Below are 8,469 nucleotides of genomic sequence, written 5' to 3' on the forward strand. Positions count from 1 at the left end.
CTTGGTTATTCTTTCACTTTTGGACTGTGTGTTATCAATAAGCTTTTACAATACATGAGACACAGACTGGGAACTATTCAGCTGATGGTAATGAGGTCACATTATCAACAAATTAACACAGACAACCCAGATCTCAAAGAGCCTAAGATTGGCCTCTAGAGCTCCTAAAAATTGGGGTGTGGAGGATGGGGGGATGAAGAGACAAAAAATCAGCAGGACAGATTCCATCTTGTCCTTTAAATTCCATTTTAAGTTGCTGTCCTTAGGAATCCTTGGGAAAAACTAGTGATTCCTATCCTTGGAGGAGGAAGGCTGCTGTCTCCAGTCCTGGAGTGATACAGCCCCCTTGAGCTCTGGGAAAGCGACTATCAAGCACTCCCAGCAGTTGAAAATAGACATAACAGTTGTGGCCAAGTTGCCACAACAGAAAAAAATGGTCACGAAATGGGATGAGTTAATCATTCCCAGGTCAATAATGCCCCTTCTCAGATGTGTGATCTCTCCTTGTCTGAACAAATGCTATCAGTCTGAAGGTTAACATTCCTGTTTACCCAGTCATGTAACGCCAAGTCAGGAAAGCCCCACTTGTGCATTTTCCCTTATAATCCCCTAAGGCCCTAGACTTGAGCATCACATTCCCCTTTTTTTCCGATATATTCTTTGTTTACATTTCAAATGATTTCCCCTTTCCTGGATTTCTCCTTCCTGAAAGTCCCATAAGCCCTCTTCCTTCCCCTGTTCCCCAATTCACCCCTTCCCACTTCCTGGTCCTGGTATTACCCTACACTGCTGCACTGAGCCTTTCCAGGATCAGGGGCCTCTCCTCCCTTTTTGTGAATTGTGTCTTGGGTATTCCAAGCTTCTAGGCTAATATCCACTTATCAGTGAGTGGATACCATGAGTGTTCTTTTGCGATTGGGTTACCTCACTTAGGATGATATTCTCCAGTTCCATACATTTGTCTAAGAATTTCATGAATTCATTGTTTTTAATGGCTGAATAGTACTACTCCATTGTGTAAATATACCACATTTTCTGTATCCATTCCTTCATTGAGGGACATCTGGGTTCTTTCCAGCTTCTGGCTATTATAAATAAGGCTGCTATGAACATAGTGGAGCATGTGTCCTTATGGCATGCTAAGGAATTCTCTGGGTATATGCTCTGGAGTGGTATAGCGGGGTCCTCCAATAGTATCATGCCCAGTTTTCTGAGGAACCGCCAAATTGATTTTCAGAGTGGTAGTACCAGCTTGCATTCCCACCAGCAGTGAAGGAGTGTTCCTCTTTCTCCACATCCTCATCAGCACCTGTTTTCTCCTGAGTTTTTGATCTTAGCCATTCTGACTGGTGTGAGGTTGTTTTCATTTGCATTTCCCTGATGACTAAGGATGTTGAACATTTCTTAAGGTGCTTCTCAGCCATTCGATATTTCTCAGGTGAAAATTCTTTGTTTAACTTTGTACCCCATTTTTTAATGGGGTTATTTGGCTCTCTGGAATCTACTTTCTTGAGTTCTTCATGTTTCTTGGATATAAGCCCTCTGTTGGATGTAGGGTTGGTAAAGATCTTTTTCCAATTTGTTGGCTACCGTTTTCTTCTTTTGACAATGTCCTTTGCCTTAATTACTGAGCATCACATTCCTAACCTGTTGCTGGGGGGCGGGGGGGGGGGAGGTTGTGGCCTGAGTCAGCACTCAAATAAAAGGCTCCATTGTGCTTGCATCAGAGTTATGGCCCCTGGTGGTCTTTTGGAGGTCTCACAAACTCGACATAACACCACTACTCAACAAACAGAGGCAGGGTTGGCTCATTTGCACTCACACCCTTTGGTGGCTCCCCTGTAACCCCCATGTCCAGGTGAGGGGTGGGGACAGTTCTGCATAGCCCTTAGGTTAGGTATCAACATGTTTGCCTGGACCTTGGTGGTAACAGACTCCTGTTGCTGCAGAGCCACAGACCCCAGTGGCAACACAGGCTGTTCCTCACTGCCCTTGACTCTCTCATTCTGCCTCTCTTCACTGTGTGCACATCTTTCTGTTTTCCTTTCTCTGTTATTTCTCCACAACTTACTTAGAGGTTCTGAGGTCTCTGAGTTCCTGTGGTTGTTTCAGGAGTAGTCTCAGGAATGCTAGGTTTCACTTACCAAGCACCATTCATCTCTGACATGGTCTGCCCCTGCCCCAAGTCAAGTGGTTGTAAAAGGCTTGCTTGCCACCCGCCACCCAAGTGTCCCCATTCAATGTTCATTGCCTAATGCTCACTCCACCCAGGTCCTCCATCCCTAGTAAGGGTCTTATAGTGTCTGTCTTGATCCCCTCTCAGGCTCTCCTTTTGTCGGGGAATTTTAGGTTACTAATTATTCACATGTTTACAGACCAAAACACTGAATAATGACATAGCTTCCCTCTTCTCTAACACCTACTGACACACATGCGACACAGAAGCCACAAAAGCTAAGGGAAGGGGTCAATCTTTATTGAAGCAATAGAAAGAACACAGGTCACTTCCTTCACCCAGAGCAAGAGTGCCTAACTCTCCTACCTTGGTCATCACAGTTCAAATATTAACTAAGACTATTTCCAGAGGTGAAAGACTTCCTCTTCTCATGAAAATGTTTAAAAGTTGACACCTTGTTTTGTCTGGTGGGACTAAATCTCTTCTTCACAGCCCCTGTTGTAAAGTAATACATCTCTTGCTTGAGGGACAGATCAACTCATTGAGTCTCTCTCTCCCTCTTCCCCCTTTTTCTCCCATTCACCCTTTCTGCTCTTCCTCCCTAAAATCTTGTAGTAGGCAAAGGAAAATGTAAACAGCAGTTCAGTCTCTAACAGACTGAATTCCTGAGTGGGTGTTTGAACCAATGTAGACATTCCTTTTCCTTCACTTAGGCTCATTTTCTATTCCGTGTCTCACCTTTAACAGTGTCTGTTGAAAAGGACAATGTGAACTCTGTCCTGACAGAGTGGAAAAGACAAAATAACCAGGAAGAAATAAATCAAAGACGGGCTCTTGGATTCTGCTCTTTTCCTCATCTCTGGAATAATGCAAGCAGAGAATGAAGGCACTTGTGGAAAGCTGTGGCTGCAGCTCAGCCTTTATGTCAGAAGTGCCTGATAGGAAAAACTATCATGAAAATCCCTTACATGGCCCACGAGTGTCAGACATTTGTTCATCATTTTCTCACATTCTACATCCAATTCTTCATCAAAATCTGTGAGCTTTTGTTTCAAATAGCATTTTACATTTAACCAATTTTCATAATCTCTACCTCTTCCCTTTATTCTTTTATAAACTGTTGTACATGCTTTTTTTGGTTTCCCTACATTTTAATGTCCAACTCACATATTCCCCTGGCCACCAAGTCCTCTGGGGCAGACCTCACTCCCCTGAGTGGCTTGGTGTCCCCCAACCTCCATGATCCAACTACTGTTCCTCCACCTTCATCAGACCTGCTAAACCAGAACCATATGGGTTAGATTCACAAATAGTAAAAAAGTACAAATTTCAAACCAGAAGTTGTCACTATCCCATTCAAAATCTTCAATAGCTTCTTATTTTATAGTCACCAGAATCCGACCCCTACTTAAACTTTGGACACTGAAGAAGGTAATAAGATGGGTTATTTCCCTTTTCTTGAGGGCCAGTGAGGAAATGGATATTCTAAAGGAAGTATCAAACTTCCTTGTCTGAACCTAAAGAAAAGATGACTTAGAGGATCTGAAATGAGACAATGAGACCTTTCAACTTTTCTTATAGACAAGATGAGGCATGCCTGATTGCATTTGTCTGCTTGGGTTGTAGCTGATTAATTCTTCATACTGAGTACCTTAGTACATATTAGGCCAGAAAGATAGCTCAGCAGGTAAAAATCACTTTTCATCAAGCCTTATGTCCTGAGTTTAATCAATAGTATCCATATGGTAGAAAGAACCAGTTCTACTAGGCTGTCCTCTTCCCTACACACATACATATACAACACACAAACACTCACACACACACACACACAAACACACACACATGATATCTGTCCCCAACACTAAATAAACAAATGTAGTAATTTTTAAATATCATTTTCTTATGATTTTGGAACTGGTGATCATGGTTTTAGCAGCTCTGATTTCTTTTGTGGCTTGTGAGGAAGGATCTCCTGGTGTTTTCAGGTCTCCTGGTGTTTTCTGGTCTTCTCTGGTGTTAGTTGTGTTGTAAATACATCATGGACATTTGTGTTCTTACCTTTGCATGACAATTTTCCTGTGACCTATGCTTAATTTTTTTCCCTTAGGAACATATCTTGTACTAGATTAGTAGCCCAGCTCAACAGCCTCAGGTTAACTTGAGTACTTCTTTACAAGACTCATTTCTAAGTAAGGTCACAAGCTGTGGTCTTAGGGTAACAATGTCATCTGTTTTGAGGGAATTCAGCTCAATTCATAAGGCTGGGACCTGATTATTTTTAAAAATTTTTATTAGATATTTTCTTTATTTACATTTCAAATGCTATCCCCTTTCCTCGTACCACTCTGAAAACCCCTATCCTATCCCCCTTCCCCTGCTTACCACCCCTCCCCTCCACTTTCCTGACATGGCATTCCCCTACACTGGGGTATCGAGCCTTCACAGGACCAATGGCTTCACTTCCCTTTAATGTCCAAAAAGAACATCCTCTGCTACGTATGCAGCTGGAGCCATGGGTCCCTCCATGTGTACTCTTGTTTGGTGGCTTAGTCCCTGGGAGCTCTGGGGAGTACTGGTTGGTTCATATTGTTGTTCCTCCTATGGGGCTGCAAACCCCTTCATCTCCTTGGGTCTTTTCTCTAGCTCCTCCATTGGGAATCATGTGCTCAGTTCAGTGGTTGGCTGTGAGTGTCCCTCCCTGTATCTGTCATGCATTAGCAGAGCCTCTCAGGAGTCAGCTATATCAGGCTCCTGTCAGCAAGCACTTGTTGGCATCCACAATAATGTCTGTGTTGGTAACTGTATATTGGATTGATTCCCAGGTAGGGCAGTCTCTGGATGGTCTTTCTTTCAGTCTCTGCTCCACAATTTGTCTCTGTATCTCCTCCTGTGGGTATTTTGTTCCCCCTTCTAAAAAGGACCAGAGTATCCATACTTTAGTCTTCCTTCTGCTTGAGCTTTGTTTGGTCAGTGAATTGCATCTTGGATATTCTGAGCTTCTGGGCTAATATCCACTTATCAGTGAGTACATACCATGTGTGTCCTTTTGTGAGGGTTACCTCAATGAGGATGATATTTTCTAGTTCCATCCATTTGCTTAAAAATTTAATGAAGTCAATGTTTTTAATAGCTGAGTAGCTATTAAATATATTTAATATGCTATTATATATTTTAATATGCTTTTAAATATACTATTGTATTAAATGCTATTATATATATTTTAATATGCTATTAAAAATAGAAAAATGCTCTTTCTAGCTTTATGAAGAATTGAGTTGAAATTTTGATGGGTATTGCATCGAATCTGTGGATTGCTTCGTCAAGATGGCCATTTTTACTTTATTAATCCCGCCAATTCATAAGTAAGGGAGAGCTTTCCATTGTCTGAGATCTTCCATTTTTTTCTTCAGAGACTTACTTAAAGTTCTTGTCATACAGATGTTTCACTTGCTTTGTTAGAGTCACACCAAGATTTATTATTTGTGACTATTGTGAAGGATGTCGTTTCCCTAATTTCTTTCTCAGCATACTTATCCTTTTTGTTATTATTGGAGACCAGCCTTAGTCCATGGTGATCTGATAGGATTCATGGGATTATTTCAATCTTCTTGTATCTGTTGAGGCCTATTTTGTGACCAGTTATATGGTCAATTTTGTAGAAGGTTCCATGAGGTGCTGAGAAGAAGGAGTATTCTTTTATCTTAGGATGAAATGTTTTATAGATATCTTTTAATTAATTTGGTTCATAACTTCTGTTAGTTTCACTGTGTCTCTGTTTAGCTTCTGTTTCTCTGATCTGTCTATTGCTGAGATCAGAGTGTTGAAGTCTCCCACTATAATTGTGTGGAGTGCAATGTGTGCTTTAAGCTTTAGTGAAGTATTTTTTTATGAATGACAATGTCCTTGCATATGGACATAGATGTTCAGAATTGAGAGTTCATCTTGGTAGATTTTTCCTTTGACAAGTACGAAGTGCCATTCCTTACGTTTTTTGTTGACTTATGGTTGAAAGTTGATTTTATTCGATATTAGAATGGCTACTTCAGCTTGTTTCTTGGTACCATTTGCTTGGAAAAAATTTTCCACTTTTTAACTCTGAGGTAGTCTCCATCTTTGTCATGTAGGTGTGCTTCCTGTATGCAGCAAAATGCTGGGTCCTGTTTATGTATCCAGTCTGTTGTCTATGTTTTTTTTTTAATTGGGGAATTGAGTCCATTGATGTTAACATATATTAATAGAAAGTGATTGTTGCTTCCTGTTAGTTTTGCTGCTAGAGTTGGAATTATGCTTGTGTGACTATCTTCTTTTGAGTTTGTTGAAAGAAGATTAATGTTTTTTGCTTTCTCTAGGGTGTAGATTACTTCCTGGTGTTGGAGTTTTCTGTCTATTATCCTTTGTAGGGCTGGATTTGTGGAAAGATATGGTGTAAATTTGGTTTTGTCATGAAATATCTTGGTTTCTCCATTGATGGTAATTGAGAGTTTTGCTGGATATAGTAGCCCAGGCTGGCATTTGTGTTTTCTTAGGGTCTGTATAATATCTGCCCAGGATCTTCTGGATTTTAGAATCTCTGTTGAGAAGTCTGGTGCAATTCTGATAGGTCTGCCATTATTTGCTACTTGACCTTTTTCCTTTACTGCTTTTAATATTCTTTGTTTGTTTAGAGCATTTGGTGTTTTGATTATTATGTAACAGGAAGAATTTCTTTTCTGGTGCAAACTATTTGGAGTTGTGGAAGCTTCTTACATGTTCTTTAGCATCACTTTAGGTCAGGGTCATTTTCTTCTATAATTTTGTTGAAGATATTTACTGGCCCTTTACATTGGGAATCTTCACTCTCTTCTCTACCTATTATCCTTAGGTTTGGGATTCTGACTGTGTTCTGGATTTCCTGGATGTTTTGGGGTAGGAGCTTTTTGCATTTTGCATTTTCTTTGACTGTTGTGTCATTGTTTTCTATGGTATCTTCTGCACCTGAGTTTCTCTCTTCTATCTCTTGCATCCTGTTGTCTATGCTTGCATCTATGACTCCTGATCTCTTTCCTAGGTTTTTTATGTCCAGAATTGTCTCCATTTGTGATTTCTTTAATTTTTTTATTGAATATCATCTTGATTTACATTGCCAATGCCTTTCCAGATTTCCCCCCTCCCCAAAGACCCCCTGCTCCTCTTCCCACCCCCACATCTATGCCCCTCCACCCAAATCATTCTGACCTCCCTCCTCAATTTCCATTTGTTGGGGCCTCTATTGAGCCTTTACCTGACCAAGGACCACTCTTCCCACTGATGCCCAACAAGGTCTTCCTCTGCCACATTTTTGGCTGGAATCATGTGTACCCCTGGGTTGATGGTTTAGTCCCTGGGAGTCTTGGGGCATCTAGATGTCAGAAATCATTGTTCTTCTCATGGGGCTGTAAACCCCCTCTGCTCCTCTGGACTACCTTCCAGGTCCTCCATCGGGGACCCCACACCCAGTCCAATGATTGGCTGCTAGCATATGCCTCTATTTGTAAGGCTCTGGCAGGGCCCCTCAGGAGACAACCATGGCATGTTGCTTTTGGTATACACTTCTTTCCAACCATAGTAGTGTCAGGGTTTGGTGACTGTTTATAGGGTGAATCCCCAGGTAGGACAGTCTCAACGTGGTCTTTACTTCAGTCTCTGCTCCATATATTTTCTCCCTTATTGCTACTGTGAGTATTTTGTTCCCTTTCTTAGAGGAACTAAAGCACCCTCACTTAAGTCTTCCTTCTTGAGCTTCCTGTGCTGGGTGAATTGTAACTTGTTTATTTTGAGCTTTTGGGTTAATATCAGCTTATTAATGAATTGAATGCATACCATGTGCATTCCTTTGTGATTGGGTTACCATGCTCAGGATGACACTTTCTAGTTCCATCCATTTGCCTAAGAATTTCAAGAATTCATTGTTTTTAATAGCTGAATAGTACTCCATTGTGTATATATACCACAGTTTCTGTATCCATTCCTCTGTTGAAGGATATCTGGGTTCTGTCCAGCTTCTGGCTATTATAAATAAGGCAGCTATGAACATGGTGGAGCATGTGTTCTTATTGCATGCCGGGGAATCCCCTGGGTATATGCCCAGGAGTGGTGTACCTGGGTCTGCAGGTAGTATTATGTCTAATTTTCTGAGGAATCGCCAAACTGATTTCCAGAGTGGTTTTTCCAGCTTTCAATCCCACCAACAATGGAGAAGTGTTCCTTTCCCCCCACATCCTCTCCAGCATCTGCTGTCCCCTGAGTTTTTCATCTAAGCCATTCTGACCAGTGTC

At 41.3% G+C, this 8,469-nt stretch overlaps 1 non-coding gene across 1 annotated transcript; it reads right to left on the reverse strand.

The window, feature by feature from the left end:
* Positions 1 to 2,341: 2,341 nt before the first annotated feature.
* LOC127667149 (small nucleolar RNA SNORA17) lies at positions 2,342 to 2,472 on the reverse strand. The gene has a single exon (XR_007973807.1). It is a non-coding gene; the product is annotated as a small nucleolar RNA SNORA17 (small nucleolar RNA).
* Positions 2,473 to 8,469: the final 5,997 nt, after the last annotated feature.

This window comes from Apodemus sylvaticus, chromosome 16, assembly GCF_947179515.1.
Source record: "Apodemus sylvaticus chromosome 16, mApoSyl1.1, whole genome shotgun sequence".
NCBI classification, from domain to species: domain Eukaryota; kingdom Metazoa; phylum Chordata; class Mammalia; order Rodentia; family Muridae; genus Apodemus; species Apodemus sylvaticus.